Source organism: Lytechinus pictus, chromosome 9 (assembly GCF_037042905.1).
Source record: "Lytechinus pictus isolate F3 Inbred chromosome 9, Lp3.0, whole genome shotgun sequence".
Taxonomy (NCBI): Eukaryota; Metazoa; Echinodermata; class Echinoidea; order Temnopleuroida; family Toxopneustidae; genus Lytechinus; species Lytechinus pictus.
Window position 1 is genome coordinate 19,775,463 of NC_087253.1, and position 17,848 is coordinate 19,793,310.

Below are 17,848 nucleotides of genomic sequence, written 5' to 3' on the forward strand. Positions count from 1 at the left end.
TTACTTTATGATGTAAAGCTGCTGCATATGATGTCACCAATCAAACAAAAATTGTGATAACTTTTTACATTTTTGATGGATTTTACTCAAACCTTCATCTTCTGCCGTTTTTACAATAAACTTTTTTGTCAGGGTGATTTCCCTTTAAAAGGCATGGCATGTATTATATCAGGACATTTCTATGGTAAATAAGCAGGTAGTCATTTGCACCAAATTGCCCATTAAACACAAAGTGAAAAAAGAATAACTTCTAAGGGGGGTGGACATCCCTCTTCTCTTACCCTGAAAATTCACCCTTATGGTCACTGATCACTCCACATGCATAACTACATGATGTAATACTATTCAAGTGGGAGAGAGATAGCACAATTGTTCACTCCCCCCACCCCTGCTGCTTGAATTTATGCCCGTGGATCACACAAAAATCTGGATTGTATTAACCCAATATTGGTGCCGGTGGGTTTTTCATGAAGCTGTTTGTATGTTAAGAGCGATTTAAAGAACGACTGGTAATCCTTTCTTGTGGTAAATGGTATACACTAAATTGTTCATTGGTGATGATTTAGCACATAAGAAAGGTTCACTGGTCGTTTATAAAGTTGCTCTTAACTTACAAACAGCTTTATGAAACTGCCCCCTGGTGTGTTTTAACAGTTGCTGTTAGTTCCATTGGGCATTTTATCAGAAATAGTTAAAACTGAGATGGAGGAGTAATAAGTTGTAAGCTATATACAGTGCGTCCCCAAAAAAACTATACACTTTTGAAATGGCTGCTAAATAAAAAATATATCACTTTAGGGAAAAAGACTTTTATATATGGAAAGCCAATAAAGTCAACTTTCAAATGACACCAAAAAGTTGGAAAACTAGTCATGCTTGAGCGAGCACTGCCCACTGAAACAAAGGGTATGAAAATTAGGCTGGGCTGGAATTAGCCTTACAATTTCTTTCAGGTTATTTTGTTTGGTACTTGCAAAGTTGAGGGTTTTGTGAAGAATTAATGATCAGTTGTGATCAGTTTGCTGTTTTAGAAAATTTCATGCGTTATTGAATTGAAATTTAATGCATGAGTGATCATGAATTTCAATTTTTACTGCAGCATTTTGACTTTATCATGTGGATCTCAGCACTGTGTTCATGAGAGTCAGGAGAATAGGGGGTAAGATAGGACTTAAGTAGGTGAAGTACGTGGATGGGATAAAGGTCAACAAAACATTTGGCAACCCCTCCCATCTCTACCCCCCTCCCACTTCTCTCCTCCTGTGAGACTAAGCTCGGATAGGCTGGGCAGGAATTAGCCTTACAGGTTTTTTGAGTGGTTAGTCCTTTGAAACTTGCAAAGCTAAAGGTGTTATGCCAAATTAATGAGTGAGATAAGTTTTGGTTTCTTAGGCAAATTTCACGAGTTACTACATTGAAATTTAATGCATGAGTGAACAGGAACTTAATTTTAGTGTAGCATATTCATCTTGTGGACCTCAGCAGTGTGTTCGTGAGAGTCAGAGTAATGTGATGGTACCTGTTACAAGCAAGTGGGCGAGATATGGTGTCTTGGTTAAAAGGGCATTCCTCTTCTTTTTGTCCTTTTACAAATTAAAAGTCATAATTATGTACCACCCCCCTCCACCTCCATTTCCCAGGCTCCCTCCCCCCCTCTCTCTCTCTGTCTCACTTTCTGGATTTTAGCCTAGCTATTAAAAACCTAACTGCCAAGTGACCGGTCGCTGATGGTCAGTTTTTTTTTCATTGAATGATTACCAAAAAATTTACTGATTATAATGATCTATGAAATAATTTATTGAAAAAAACTGAATGATTGATTGACGACATTGCACATTGAATGAGTTGATTTACTGATAAATTGTTGATTAAGTGATTGATAGGAAAAGCTGATGCCCCATTCAGAATTTAATTATCATTAAATCAACATTCTGCTCTGGACTTCACGCGTACGTAACAATAGCAATCAGTCTCTCAACAGGAGGAGAGAGCGGAAGAAAGGAAGGGGGGGGGGGCTAAATGACCCTTATTCCATCAACCTACTGCTCCCACTTAGTCCTATCTCACCCTCTATTCTCCCGACTCCTATGAACACATTGCTGAGATCCACATGCTTAAGTTGAAATGCTGCCCCCCAAAAAAAGCACCTTAAATAAAAATAAAAAGAAACACATTTTTATTCAAATAGGGTATCAAATGATTAGATCATTATTTTACTTCCTCTTCCTACTCCTTCCTTTTCCGTCTTCTTTTTTCATCTTCTTTCTTAATTCTTTCTTTCTTATTTTTATTTTTTTTCTTTATATTTCTATCTTCTTTCCTTCTTGCTTCCCTCCCTCACTTCCTTCTATTTCTTCTTCTTCCTCTTCTTCTCCTTCACCTTCTTCTTCTTTATAAGGCTTCTTCTTTAAGGCTTTCTTACTTCTTCACCTTCTCCTAGCTAGATCATAGATAGATAGAAAAAATAGGTAGTGTAGGATGGTTATCGACCATTTTCCTGTTTTGTTCATTTTCTTTTTTATAATGTATAATTGACGAAACTAATGATTTGAAGAAATATCAAACTTTTCAAGTAGGGGCCTATTTCCTGGGGGGGGGGGGGGGGGGGGATTCCCCAGGTGCGCGTGTGCATGTTGTGTAACAAGGGTAAATGTTATGTGCACGTTTTTCCTCCAATGGCAATGCCTGGGTTTAGTACAGTCCCGCAAACTGAAGTCCCTGTCATTTTTTGGAAACGCGCGCCACGAATTTAGGGTAGCGCGCTGTTGTTCTGACTCCCGCGACGAAAGATTTTGGGGTCTTGTTTGAAGAGGAAAATTACATTATTTCTACCTCAGTTGATCTGAAACATTCAGAAAAATGGCGTACAACTACGTTGTTACTGCGCACAAACCAACAGCTGTTAATGGATGTGTTACAGGTGAGAAAAAAGTAGTTTTATTACGTTGGAGAACTCTAAACTATTGAGGACTAACCTTGGCCTTGCCCAACCAATGTGCATGCTAGACAGGACTAATTTCTTGTGCAAATCGAACGATTGTATCATAGAATCGTGATAACCCCCGTAGGATATATGTGCGTAAGAATTGCATGCACAGGTAATAGTAATGTGTCATGGTAATTGTGATTGTACTTTTATCCCAAGCCCAAGGCCCACTTCGGCTCTCATCCTTTGCAATGTTTGCCTTGTTGTATAGTAACAGGCTGAGTAGCCAGGAGGCTAGTCCTAGAGAGTAAAAATCATGTACTAATATATGCTTACGCTCCACAGAGCCAGGGATTCCATCCCATTCATCTGCGTGTACCACCAAAATGCCTGAAACTTTCGCCCCCGGCCCGGCCCGGCCCCGAGATTTCTATTTTCCAGGCTAGTCTAAAGATCTAACAAATTTAGCCCGAAATTATGTAAATGGAATAATGTTACAACTTCATTTCCGACATTTCTATGCAATCAATTTCATTTTTGAACAAGAATTCATCAAAAAAATGAGAAAAATATTTGAAAAGACGGGTGAGACTTGCCCGATGTATTTTATTACGGCTTTTACGCCACTATCTTGTTTCTCATTGTTCTTCGCAAACGTTACTGACTTGTGCTTCCGTAACGTTGGCGAAGAACAATGTAATGAGAATGCACCGGCTGATCTGGCGATGATAGAAAACCAATTTCACCTCAAATATTGTCAAATTTTTTTGCCATATATATCTTTTGGATCCCTAAATGATATCAGCCACATCGACATCGGGCATTCTGTACGGCTGTATTTCACCTTCGATCTCGATGTGATAGTTCAAATACTCAGTCAGGCATCGCAGCGCTTGGCCATCGCCATAGTTTCGATATGGACTGAAAGTCACCGACCAAAATATTTGGCTGTGGCAGCTCCCCCGCGCGTTCGCAAGATTTTGGTAACTTTTTACTTTTCGTCAATATAAAAATTACGGCGATGGCCAAGTGCCTCGATGTCTGACTCGATGTCTGACTGAGAATTTGTAATGACATTGAGATCGAAGCCGATATACAACCTATGCCTGATGTAGCTGAAATTCAGGTCAAGGATCGATTAGATAGATATTCGGCAAAAAATCCTGACAAATTTTGAGATGAATTTAGTTTCCTAGCATCGCCAGATCGGCTGGTGCAAAACTGGATTAGTGCCAGAAGATCATGAAGATATGAAACTGAAAAGCCTATAGTATATAAGTTCACTCTCAGCTCAGCAAAGCCCCAACTTGGGCTCCGTAACGCAAAGATTAGTGATCAATCGCTAAATGAACTGACCAATCAATATCAATGTCACACACGCATTTGGTTGAGAATTCTGACCAGGAACCGATCAGTGCCGTTCTTTCATACTTACGAAGCCCTGGTCTTGTCTTTAGAGGTTTTTGTCAGAGTAACACTTCTCTTACCATTGTGAGGTAAAAATATCAATAGCGCGTGCATATAGTGCATTTTTAGAAAAAGTTGGCGGTAACACAAATGAACACAATGATGACGACAAGGCTTTTCGGCTGATTGAATTGTCTAGTGATTTTATTATTTTCAATATTAATTCCAAACTTTTTTGAGTGAAATTAATTATTGTATGGTGCAGTTTATACATGTATATCACAAATTATATCTAAGGTAAAAGTTTTGATTAAATAACTGATTTTTGTACAATGGTGCTTGAATGTTCGACTACTCTGGCAGATTTGTCAATGTTGTAGAGGTTCCAATGCCCCCGAGAGTGATAATGTATTGCAAAAAAGTGCATATAGACAAGTAGGGACAGTGATTTTCCATTTCAAAAATTGCCTTTTCCGTATCAGAAAATCTTAAATTCCGTTTCAGCATGTCAGAAAACAGAAATTCTGTTTCCCCATAGACTTTGTGTAAATAAAAAATTAACGATTCCGTTAACCCATTCAGTGGCAATATCACAACACTCACGCTGGTCAAAATTTGTATCTGCCACTACCAACAAGGCAGTAGAATCCGCTCTAATCAGATCTACAGTATCGCTCAAAATAAAGTTGACACCATTAACGGACGTAACGCCGCACCGGCCCGTACTGCGTTTATTTTTTCATTAACGTTCACGCGCGTTATTGCCAGCGCGGAAGGATATCAAACAAAAACAAAAAAAAAGTACCTCGTAGACGTACGTCGCATTATTATCGCGATAATGAACGCGATAATAGCGCAATAAACAGGAAGATTGTCATAATAAGATGAATCGGCGCGCCGATGTTTTACTAAAACCTCGTGTAAATATCTTGAAATTTACTACCCTCACGGAGATCGAAATCCAGGAAATCCAAGGGTGTCGATTTGGGTTGATTAACGGTGCGCTAGTTGACAAGTCAACAAACTCAAGCCGTCTCGGAGGAGGTGACTTGGTATGGCCAGACCTCGGAGATGGCAGAACACTCGTCTCGCGCCATCATGAAGCTCGATCCGTTCTGATTTGGAGTTCAGTTGTTTTCCCCATGATTCATTAATATATTCGTTTTAACTAGTGTCACTGTTTAAGAATTCTCAATTTTCTTATCTTGTTCCACAGGGGTGGTATTCTGGAACACTGGCATAACTTTTGTCATAAATTTTGTCATTTCTCTCCGAGATGTGACACCGCTATGATTGTCACAAATCGGTATTCTGAACATTGTCTTTTCCCTGTCATATCTGTCAAAGATCCCGCCCATCTTTTCGGAAGCAGTCCAATCAAAATCATCGTTAGTTCTCAGTGGGAGCCCTTCTAGCCAATATGAAGGCCCCGTGACAGGTTGGGCGTATCCCCAATACAGTTGTTGGTATCGCGCAACTACGTGATTATTAATGCGCTTAATTACAAAGAGAGACAGGGAGCTGTGAAGGATTTTAGAGGAGAAGTAGAAAAAGAAGGAAAACAGAGAAAAAAAGGAGGAATAGATATGTGGGGCCTAACTAATTGTAGCATGAAAAAATAATTTTGAAAATTGTCATGGGTGACGAGTGAAACTAATACCACAATCTAATCTAAATAATATCATTATATGCTTGACATTCAGTCGACAGGGTATCGAGATATTTGGTACTAAAAGATATGACAAAATTTATGACTGCTACCCCCCTGTCATAACTTTTGTCATATCTTTTGCTTGTATAAAAGGATTACGCGTATTTAAAGCCGCGTATTTTTGGTGTGCGCTAAAGAGAAGAGACAAAATTTATGACAATTTTTGTGACAAAAGTTTTGACATCCACCAGAATACCGATTTTGTCATATCTCTGAGAAAAGATAAAATATGGAGAAAAGACAATGTTCAGAATACCGCCCTGATATTTCAGGGGGGGGGGCACATTTCCCCCGAGGAAAAAAATGACAGGAAAAAAAAAATTTTCAACTTAAATAAAGACATTTCGTCTATTAAAGAAAGTTGTTGACAAGCAGAAATAAATTTTTAGAAAATAAAATAAATGTCTTCACTTTCAAAAGAGGCCACACTTTTGTTTTCACAGCATTTTTACATTTACAAATATTCATGGTGCTTCTCGAAAGTGGGGGGGGGGGGGCAAGGGCCGTCTGTGCCCCCCTCCCCTGGATCCGCCAGTGGATACAAGATAATACGCGCGTGTTGTACCCCTGTGTTGTGAGTATCAACCATGAACTTGTTACATGTAAGAGTAAAGCAATTAAAGTAACTATCACGGCTACATCTTCAACTGTTTAAAGAAACCACAAAAAATCAGCTTTTACCTGCAGTTCAGGGAACTGGTTAAAACCCCCCCCCCCCCTTATTTGCGGGAGCTGGATCCCGCCCCTGTTTCTGTCAAGTATTCAAGATCCCTTTGATGGTGTAGTACTAAGCGCGGATGCTTAATTGTATTATGAAAAATGATAACAAATGCCTACTTTAGTATAATCAGATTTGATAGAAAAATATTCAGCAGCACTAAAAACAGAGTAGAAGCCCGGAGTAGAAGACAAGTATGCTATGCAGCAAGGGAGAAGTAAATACTACCCGCAAATGACATAGATGCTCTGAAATTTCGAAGAAGAGCTCAAAGTGTGAAAGGCAAGATGTAAGCTACAAAATAAAGCATTTTCCTTTCCTAAACCTCTATGATTTATTTTTTTGGGGAAAAATGTCAATTTCGCTCAAACGTTAGGCCACTTGTATTGAAAAAAAAAATAATTGGTTAAATTCTAATAGTTTTATTTCTGATAGTCTAGATCTACCCATCAGGGGCGTATCAGCGTACAGCCATGGTCGGTGGCCGGGGGGGGGGGGGGGGGGGGGGGGGCAAGAGCAAAAAAATTCCCGGTCATATCATGGTAACACGAACAGGATTTTTTTATAATTGTGCTCGGGCATTATTAGCTCAATGCGTGATATTTAAACACAAAAAGAGGGGGAACATCATGGTGACTTCTCTTTTATTTCATTTCCTTTTCGCCATTGTCAGAATAATGTTTCTTTTATATTTCTTAGAGTTCATAACAAAAGGTATATAAAATATATGTTAACTCCTTATATCATCTCAAAACAATTTTGAAACATGTCCTGATCATTCGTTCATTAAATCTGAGATGTTTGTGACTTCTATTTTATTTCCTTTTGCCGTTGTCGGAATGTTTCTTTATATTTCTTAGAGAGTTTATAACAAAAGGTATATAAAATACATTTTAACTCCTTAGCACCTCAAAACAATTTTGAAACATATCCTGGTCATTCGTTCATTAATCTGAGATGTTTGTGAATTCTCTTTTATTTTGTTTCTTATTTGCCGTTCTCGGAATAGTGCTTCATTTATCTTTCTTAGAGAGTTCACATCGAAAGGTATATAAAATATATTTTAACTCCTTAGCATCTCAAAACAATTTTGAAACATGTCCTGATCATTCGTTCATTAATCTGAGATGTTTGTGACTTCTACTTAATTTCCTTTTGCCGTTTTCGGAATAATGTTTCATATTTATATATATATTTCTTAGGGGGTGTTGCAAGAAAATATTTGCAATTCAATTGCAAATATTCTGTTGCAATTCACAACTGATTTTTACAACGTTAGCTGTAGCAAATCAGATTAAACTTCTTGTTTCAAGGAGCAGATTAACAATCAATCACTAATTTGCAATTAATTACAAGACTTATGATTGATTTAGGGACCAAGAATAGACTTGCAATTGATCGCAAGTTTCTTGCAACACCCCAATAGAGGGCTCATAAAGAAAGGTATATAAAATATATTTTAACTCCTTGCACCACAAATCAATTTTGAAACATGTCCTGATCATTCGTTCCTTAATCTGAGATGTTTGTGACTTCTATTTTATTTCCTTTTGCCGTTGTCGGAATGTTTCTTTATATTTCTTAGAGAGTTTATATAACAAAAGGTATATAAAATATATTTTAACTCCTTGCACCTCAAATCAATTTTGAAACATGTCCTGATCATTCGTTCCTTAATCTGAGATGTTTGTGACTTCTCTTTTATTTTAGCCGAGAGGTGCTTAAGAGTTAAAATATATTGTATATACCTTTCGTTATAAATTCTCTAAGAAATATAGAAGAAGCAATCATATTCCGTCAACGGCGAAAAGGAAATAAAATAAAAGAGAAGTCACAAACATCTCAGATTAATGAACGAATGATCAGGACATGTTTCAAAATTGTTTTGAGGTGCTAATAAAGGAATTAAAATATATTTCATATACCTTGATCCTTTAGAACTAAGAAATATAGTCACTGCATAATGAGTGATTTCGGGGGATTTCATGCAACGGTCTAGAGTGGGCCATAATGTGCCTGCACGTACTGTGTTATAGAAGCGTTGGTGTATGGTTGAAGTTAATGACCCTATATAGCTACTACGACCTGTTGAACCTGACTGGGATCAATATTCGTCAATTACGCCGTCTAGCACGTTTTGAGAACAATGGACGAAGGTGTGAAAATCACAAAGCAGCCAACAATAGGAAGAATCCGTTTCAATTGAAGTTATACTCAGATCTCAAACGTAGCGGTTTGAATGTGAATTAACCCTGAATGGTCTTCATGATAAAAAAACATTTCGCCTATTTTATCTTCAAGACAGTTATGAGAAAAAAAGGATAAATCAATTAAATAATTAATGTATGGGTTTTACTTTTTACAAGCGTGTATCAATCGATCATCTGATTTGCTGTATTGATGAAGAGTGCCAAGGTCGATGACATGATTTATTGATAATACGCCATCCGAGTTCTCAAATAATGGTACAAGATTTAAAAAAAAGAAGTTTTGAGTGTCGTCTCGTTTATATCAAATCTCAGCAAAATTTAAAAAGTTTCTGAAATGTCATTACTTTGAAAGTATGCACTTCATTAAACTTGCACATCAGGATGGTCTCCCTTAAAAGGAAAACATTTTGCCCTATCAGGGTGCAACTCCTCTTGTAAGGAGACAAAGGAGCTGCACCCCTTCCCCATTGTCAGCGGAAATGAAGAAAGTGATTACTCAGAGAAGAAGTCGGAGATGGAGGGGAGGAAGAGCAAGAGAAAGGTAAGGATCTGTTAAAGAATATTAAAAAAAAAATGAAAGAAACATAAACAGAACGGGGGGGGGGGGGGGCGGAAGGAGAGGTTGGCCAAATAACCAATTATTAAAACATTTAGGTCACTGTATCAAAAGCAAGTTCAAGATTATTTATTCAAAATGTTATAAAAAAAATCACGTTATAATAAAAAAAAGGCCTACATGCGATGCAAGTGACTACAGTAATAGTATAATTTTATTTAAATGAAATGATATGTATGTACTCTGCCTTCTATCTCTTTTTTCCCCTCTTTATTTTCCTGATCACTTCAATCTTTCGTAATTATGATTTATCATTAAATTTATTGTGAACACTTTGATGTAAAGGATTGGTATGTGATGATTTATTAATAAAACATAAATAATAAAAAATTATAGTATAGACAAATTGGTTAATTAAAGCCCCCCCCCCCCCCCCGTGGTGCAAATCTAGCTGGTCCAACAGTTGGGTAATAACAATTTATATTGGCCTGATCAGACCCCCTTCCCCGGGCGGGATATAAAATACGGGAAAAATAACCAGGGGGTATAACCTATTATGCAAGCTGATCTGAGGCCCCATGCACTGTCCACATTTATTATTATTATAAGGTTGCGTAGAACATGTTTTAATCCTGACAAAATGGCTTTTATTATATTCTATTGTATTTTATTTTCACCATTCGTTGTGCCCAACCTCGGCTCCAACTACTCTCTTCCTTTCTATTCGTTTCAACGTTTCCTCTGCCTCTACATCGGGGGACGGGGGTGTGCGGCTGAAGGTTCAAAACCAATACCCACTCAGGGTCATTTCGGCTAAAAGGTACCCATTATTAGGGATTTATTAAAATTTGAACCCCTCCCCCCCAAAAAAAAAAAATGGAGAATATGGACCCATGTTTAAGGCCAGTATCTAAAAATTAGGGCCATGTTTAGGGAATTTTCAGCATAAAACCAAACCCCACGTTTAGGGATTTCTTCAACAAAAAAAGAGCGACCCATTCCAGCGGCACATCCCCGTATGCCTTATTTCGTGAGAACACCCCCCCCCCGGGCTCTGAAGGTATTAACAATTTTCTGAACGCTAATATATTTGACTTAATTGCTCGTAATTAATTTCCTCGTAATTTTCAAATTATGGCTCGACTGCATTGATTTTTTATTTGCATTTTGCAGATACCATATTAAGACTCGTGTCTAAATTAGATCCAACTACTGTCTTGGAGAGAAGCGACTATCACATAAAGGGCCGCAATCGGTCATGCATTGAAGTTTTATTTATATCGGTATTAGAAATATGTATTTGTTTGCGATTTTGGTATATTTCTCCTAGGGCTGGCTTCAAATTGTAAATTTTGTGCGTGCCGTGGAATTGTTTAACACAACTTCCAAGTCCGGACGGCTGCACACGCGTTGAGCCCGTTGACTGTAATGTACCGCCTACCGGTACCGGTAGATCCACCGTCGTCTCGACTGGAGTGAAAGGGTCTAGTCACTTGTACAACTACAAAGTACAAGAACAAGTTCTGCTTTTGCCTGATCTTTGGCAGAGCCTTTCTATTTCTATATAGGCTCAGGTTGTGGAGTAGGGATTTTCGTTTATTTCGTTCTCTGCTTATTTTATTGTTATTCTTTTACGGGCATTTGAACTAATTAGTACTTTCTGGTACTAAAAAGTAATGCCTGGCCAGGATTAAACTTGGGGGTAAATCGCGGAATTTTCTGTTTATGGGGGGGGGGGGGGGGGTGGTTCGAGTACAAAGTCGGACATCAAATTCTTAGCAAATGTGTGGATGCATACGTTATACCGGATGTGGTTTATAAAGATATATAGGTCAATCGATATCTATTGTTAGGTTAAGAGTAAGGATCAGGACATCATGTAAAGGGTGTACATGCTAGCTCGGAAGGACAGGTGTGGAAAAGTAGATCAGCCAATTACCTAATTGTGAAGACAAATCTTCTTCTTTTTAACCTTCTTTCAAGCCTAAAATTCAATTTTTCTTTAAAATTTTGAAAAATGTAGTCCTACCAAAAACCATCATTCTTACAAGATTCAAAAATCATGTTTCTTGGAGAAAATCCATGCAGCGTGTTTCCTTCCCCTTAAAAATCCCACACTTAGTCTTAGGCAACTTTTAAGAAGTCACCATGTAATCAAAATAATGTTTGCCTCACTGTAATGGAAACCTTACGATAAATAGACATAAGGAGAAAATTGTGTCCATTGACATCGTATGCCATTATGTTACCTGGTTATTGTTCATTCGTTCACTGTTTGAGGTTCATGGGTGGAATCCCGAACCAACTGGAGAGTTGCAGCTCTGTAATTACCGATAGCTTGAAGTAGAAGTTCGCCTTGGTGAGAAACACGCGGTGAAACTGTTCAGTATAGGACTTACCTTTAATTTTCAAATGGAATCTTAAAAAAAAAAAAAAAATGCATACATGCCCCTTTCCCACTGCCATGTCATCACCATCGCCATAATCATCATTGACATATAATTATTGTAATCATCAAACTTTTAGGATTATTATCATAATTATTCTCGGCACATTCATCACTATCATTATCACCGTCAACATCATAAAACATTAATTAATCATCACCGAGGGGGCCGAAGCAGGGGATATATCCTATGTTCATAGGGTGCATCAATATTTGTCCCCCATCGCAAAATATTATCTTCTGATCCGCCGCCCATGATCATCACTATTATTGCTATTCTCGGGATTATTTCATAATTCTAATGATCAATTATTAAGATCATTATTACCATCATCATAATCTCAACATTATAATTATCATCATCACCATTCTTGTCATTGCCATCATCGTTAGGATTACAATCACAATCATCACCATCATGATCACCGTCATTACCTTTCTTTTCGATATCATCATCACGATCATAATACCCATCACTGTCATCACGATCATAATAACCATCACTGTCATCACGTAAGTTACTCAGAAAACTGATTTAAAGACTGCCTAATTCGACGAATTATTCACTCAATTATTGTTTCAAACGTAAGCTTAAGTTAATGCTGCATCGTACTGATGAGCTGCAAATAATAATAATTGTAATTGTGTTTTTCTATTCTTTCTTTCAGTATACTCTCTATTAATGAATGAACACAAAATTATCATAACGGGGATCATAGTAGGTGGAGAAATAGGGAGAAAAGAGAGAATTATAGGGAGGTAAATTATGTGATATTCCCTCAAAACAATTATCATGCTTGAAACAAAATCACTAAATCTATTTTTTAACACTTAAGAGGTCCACATATTTTGGTAATTCTTAGCTTACATTCGTGTAATTGCACGCAAGTTAAATCAATCCATTATAGGGCTCGGGTCTCATTAGAAAAAAAAAACCCGGTATAGTGGTAGAATTAATGATAACATCGATGATTATGATAATAATGATAATAGAAATAATAGTAGTAGTAGTAATAATAATGATGCAAAAAGCTATGTGACTCTAAATACGGGCCTTGAGATTTGGCTCAGCCAGCAAAGAGTCGACATCAGGCAGATACTCGGACCCAAAGACCTTATAATATATTACTAGACCGAAAGCTGCGTGCGCGTTCAGCACAAAACAAATGAGATTAGGCTCCGCCTACCGCGATCATTTGAAGACAAAAATAAGCCCTCATTGACATTCATGAGCATGAAGATATTCATAATCCGGCCTTTTCATTGGCTAAGAGCGTCATTGATATGCGATATCCCCGATTCTTTGTCATCGATACTAGTGGTATCGTGTTACAGAATTAATTATTCATTTGACCTCATTACGTCATCTAATTTATTCATTATGAAACTTTTCTTTCCACACAAAAATGACCTACGAACACTCCGGTGAGTACGTATAAATTGATATAACCACATTAATTCAGTGGACTATTTACACATTTCACACTGTATTTTGTGATCTTAGGTTATTTCTTTAACTAATTAGAGAGTTTGCTATCATTCTTCTGTTAAAGAAAAGCAGAATTTGGTCTTCAAAATTGAAGTTAGATTGTCATCGTCGCCCGGCACAGTGCAGCCTGTGTGTTGCTTTTCAGTGGTTATGCCGCTGTGTCAACCACATGTATTTTGTACGGGCTCCTAGCCGGCTGGGCATCGAGAGAAAATCGGGCCGGGAACCCACGATTGATTAAAACAAGAAGAATGAAGCTTCTTTTTGTACACGGTATAACGTTAGATCTAGAGGTAGTAGAGGGAGATCTGCATCTATCTTCAGTAGATCGAGACTCAGTCAGGAATACTGTGAAGCGGAGTGTGGAAGAAGATATGCCTGTCATCATGGTGTCAATCCTCACTAGATTCTCGTCAGTTTCAGATATCAAATTTATTTTGCATAACTTCAGGCTTCTTCTGCATTTAGCCCCCACCCATTTTAATTCTTATTGTTATTTATATAGTTAGACTCGGTATTAGAAATAACATGCTGCTCTGCATGTTTGTCTTACTCTTATTATCAATAGATCAAGATCTAATTTCTAACATGGTTAACACTTAACAACAGAGCCTAGTCTTGCTTCTTAATTTTACTTTATCAGTTTATGTTACTTTACTTTTATCCATCGATGCTTGTACGGTACGTAGATCTGGGCCTACCTAATTCAAATCTAGTCATCTAACTTATACTTTCCCAACCCTCGACACGTACCCCCAGTGCTTAGGAGACTAGGTCTATAATTTTAGGCCTAGATGTAGGTCTGGGCCTTACTGCGGCAGCCCGAACACGTACGTCGTGTCGAGGTCCCCGGGGGAGGCGGGGCAAGTCTGGGCCTAAACGACTACATTTACATGTACAGTATGACTGTCGGTGGACCAAGGACTAGATCTAGAGATGATAGATCTACTCTCGGTCATTAATGGCAATGAAGGTTTAGCCAGGAATAAAAGTCAGACATCAAAAATTTCTAAAACGATATACATCTAGGTAAAGTCACCGAAGGGTTAGCTTTACATTCTAGATCTAGACCTTAGTTATGTACATGAATGCTGTCACGCAGCACTGATTCTGGTTGGACTAGATCTATAGATAGTAATAGTATACTTTCTTACAAATAGATCTAGACCTAGTGCATGAGATTATGAAATTATGTTGTTAAAATCAAATGAATTAAGATTCGGAATAAAAGGATGCACATTTTTTTTTTTTTTGGGGGGGGGGCAGACATGTGAAAAAAAATTAGTGAAACCTGAAATTCAGAAAGTGAGGGCCCGAAGCTACCAATATTGCCTAGGGCTGTTTTTTGCATTTTCTAAAGTAAAATTGAAGGATTTCATGCAATTCTTTTTTTTATGAAGGTTTTCACATTTCAGCTTCCACCCAAACCCCTCCCCCTACACTGTTAGAAAATGTATTCTTAAACTAAAAGAAGTTCCTGCAGCAGAGTCTCGAGCGAGAACACCTGTAATTTTACCAGATTGCATAATCTTACATTATATCATGTAAAATTACAGGAAATTCGTATTTGGTGTATGGAACCTTACAAATTTCCTTGAATAAAACACCATTTTCCCCTTTTAAAACAGACCTGTTCTGTAGAAAACTTCCTGTTTTATGAATTTACAGAATGATTCTGTTATTGCTTTCTGCAAAATCTTGTTTTTTTTCTGTAAAATCAGTTTTTTTTTAACAGTGTACATACATACGGCCATGAAAGAGATCACTTGACACTTATTGTTCTCTCTTTTTCTTTCACAAACAGGTTGAGTTTGAAGAACAAGAAAAACAGTAGAGGTCTACCAGGTACCTATGGTTAAACATGATGATCATAAGTGCATGTATCATTTTGCAGATTCTCATCCAGGTATAAAACTTAAACTAACCCATAAAAAATTACAGATACATTACATGCATTGAAATTAATGTTAACCTTGTTTACATTAAATAAAAATAACCTGAGCCACTGCTAAGAGGTAGGATCTATTACTGAATATACACTTCTTATATATACAGGCTCTCGAGTCTAAAATAGAACCAATGCCAAAAGTTATGGACCTTGGGCAAATTTATAAAATAAGGTCATGTCCTTGATCTACTATTATTTAAATGGCCTTTTTATTTCATATTTGTTTATAAACAAAGCAATATTTATTTTTCATGTTTTATATTTTATAAAATTCATTTTATTCATTCTTTAGTGTGATATTCATATTTCATATTTGTAGATTTACAATTTTTTTTAAATCTTATTATTTTACATTTTGTCCAATAGGATGATGCAGCTCTACAATTTCCATGGAGGTGATTGATGATGATAAACAATTGGTGAAGTAGGCCTAATAGAACAGTGATAGGACCACAAAGAGAAATACAACCTGCAGCAGTTATATGAGTGAGTTAATAAGTAATTATTTTTAATAATGGGGGGTTTTCACAATATTTTTAGGCAACAAATAGACCTGCCTTTGAAAAAAACATTTCAATTCTGTTTTTAGTTTATAGTTAGGTGTTGTTTTTATTCGCAGATCAAAATATTCTGTGCAACAAAACATATCATCTTTAATTCTGACTATTATATATAATTTATATATGTTAATTCATATATTCATATTTATGGGAAATCTCTGACATTTTTTTAATAGAGTACATGTAGTTATAATGGAGAGTGGTATGCAAACTGCAAAGAACAGGTTTAAGTGATATGCTTTGTAGAAGTACAAGTTTATAATTAGTAGAAGTAAGATTTCCTATGTTATGTGATGAAGAAATTTATATACCGGTATGTATAGTCTTACTTTTCTTAAAACATTTATTCAAATTCAAATTCAAATTCATTTATTTCACTTCCATCAAACAAAAACAAATTGTATACCATATATAAAACATAAATATTTGTATCCGTTGCAAACAAAATTAATTATACATATGTAGTGAAAAAAAAAAAACACTTAGACGATTTGGGCAACACATTGTAGGTTTTAAATATATATACTATTTTTCAATAGAAATTAAATTTAGATGGAAATGGAGGGACCCATTTATGTTTTACAAATCATGACAATTTTAATTTAAATTCATTGATTTTCTTTCTCTATTTTTTCAATCTGCAGGACTGGTGTAACAGATGTAAGAAATCCAACGAATTGAAGAGTGACTTAGCTTAGGAAGCACTTGATAAAGATGGAAAAGGTGTTTTTTTTCAATTCCAATTTTTTTTTTTTTTATTATAATCACAACCCCAAATTCATGAAGTATGAAATTTCCTGTCGATTTTCATTGAAACTGGTTGCAAAAGGAGAAGCTATAAACATACAAACAGAAGCGGCGAAGTGAAGTTGAAAGTGTGGGGGGGGGGCACAGGGAAAATGCTGTATTATGTGAAATTTTTAAGAAGTTGCGAGAGAGCACAATTTTGACGTTTTTAAAAAGAAAATCAAATTTTGTGATAGATTTCGACAAAATATTCAGAATGATATATTTCACCCTTTTTTTTGGGGGGGGGGGGGGCAAGAGTCCTTCAAGCCCCCCCCCCCCTCCTCCATCTGTAGTGTACGAAACTGCTTATCTACCCCCACTCACATGAATTATTAAACTTAATGCACAAAGGATTTCCTTATTGTTTTCTTGTTTCAAAGGGCACTCGTCATGGTGACCATAAAACGGGTCCTTCTCAGGTGAAAGGGGCACAGAACAAATTCTTTAGGAGCACTTTTCTTGGGTAAAAGGGGGCAGTTATTCGAGAAAGGGCACTTACAAGAAGGCGAGGGGGCACTTTTTAACACTTAAAACGGGCCCTCAGATGAAAGGGCACAGAACACGTTCGGGGGGCATTTTTTTGGTAAAAATTTGCATACAAGGAAGAGCACTTGATAACACCTAAAACAGGTCCTCGTCAAGTGAAAGGGACACAGTACACGTTCGTGAGGGGGCATTTTTCTTACATAAAATTAAAGGCACTTTTCAGTGCTTCAAAAAGTAGGGGGAACTGTGCCCCCCAGGATCGCTGCCCCTGCATACAAAAAACATTTTCGTTCGATTCAAAGTATTAACATACGCTTAAGAAAAAAAGTAAGGCTGAATCCTCTGATAATGTGATATTTTTTCTGGCTATTAATAAAATTCACAACTAACCAGAAAATGCCTTCATGTCTTTCATTTGTATTCATATAGTATTTGTACAGAGCTAAAATGAAAGGGATTTGGAATTGGCAAAATTCAAATGAGATGGAGATCGAGAGAGAGAAAGAGTGATGAGAAGGGGGTTGAAAAGAGATGAGAAAGAAATGGAGGGGCACATATGAAGAGATAATTTAGAGGGGGGTAAGAGAGCACGAATGGTGGGA

At 37.0% G+C, this 17,848-nt stretch overlaps 1 long non-coding RNA gene across 1 annotated transcript; it reads left to right on the forward strand.

Annotated features, from left to right (window-relative positions):
• Nucleotides 1–13,345: 13,345 nt before the first annotated feature.
• Nucleotides 13,346–17,639, forward strand: LOC135155526 (uncharacterized). Its single transcript, XR_010294675.1, has 5 exons — nt 13,346–13,399; nt 15,268–15,369; nt 15,778–15,897; nt 16,616–17,296; nt 17,391–17,639. It is a non-coding gene; the product is annotated as an uncharacterized LOC135155526 (long non-coding RNA).
• The last annotated feature ends 209 nt before the right edge of the window (nt 17,640–17,848 follow it).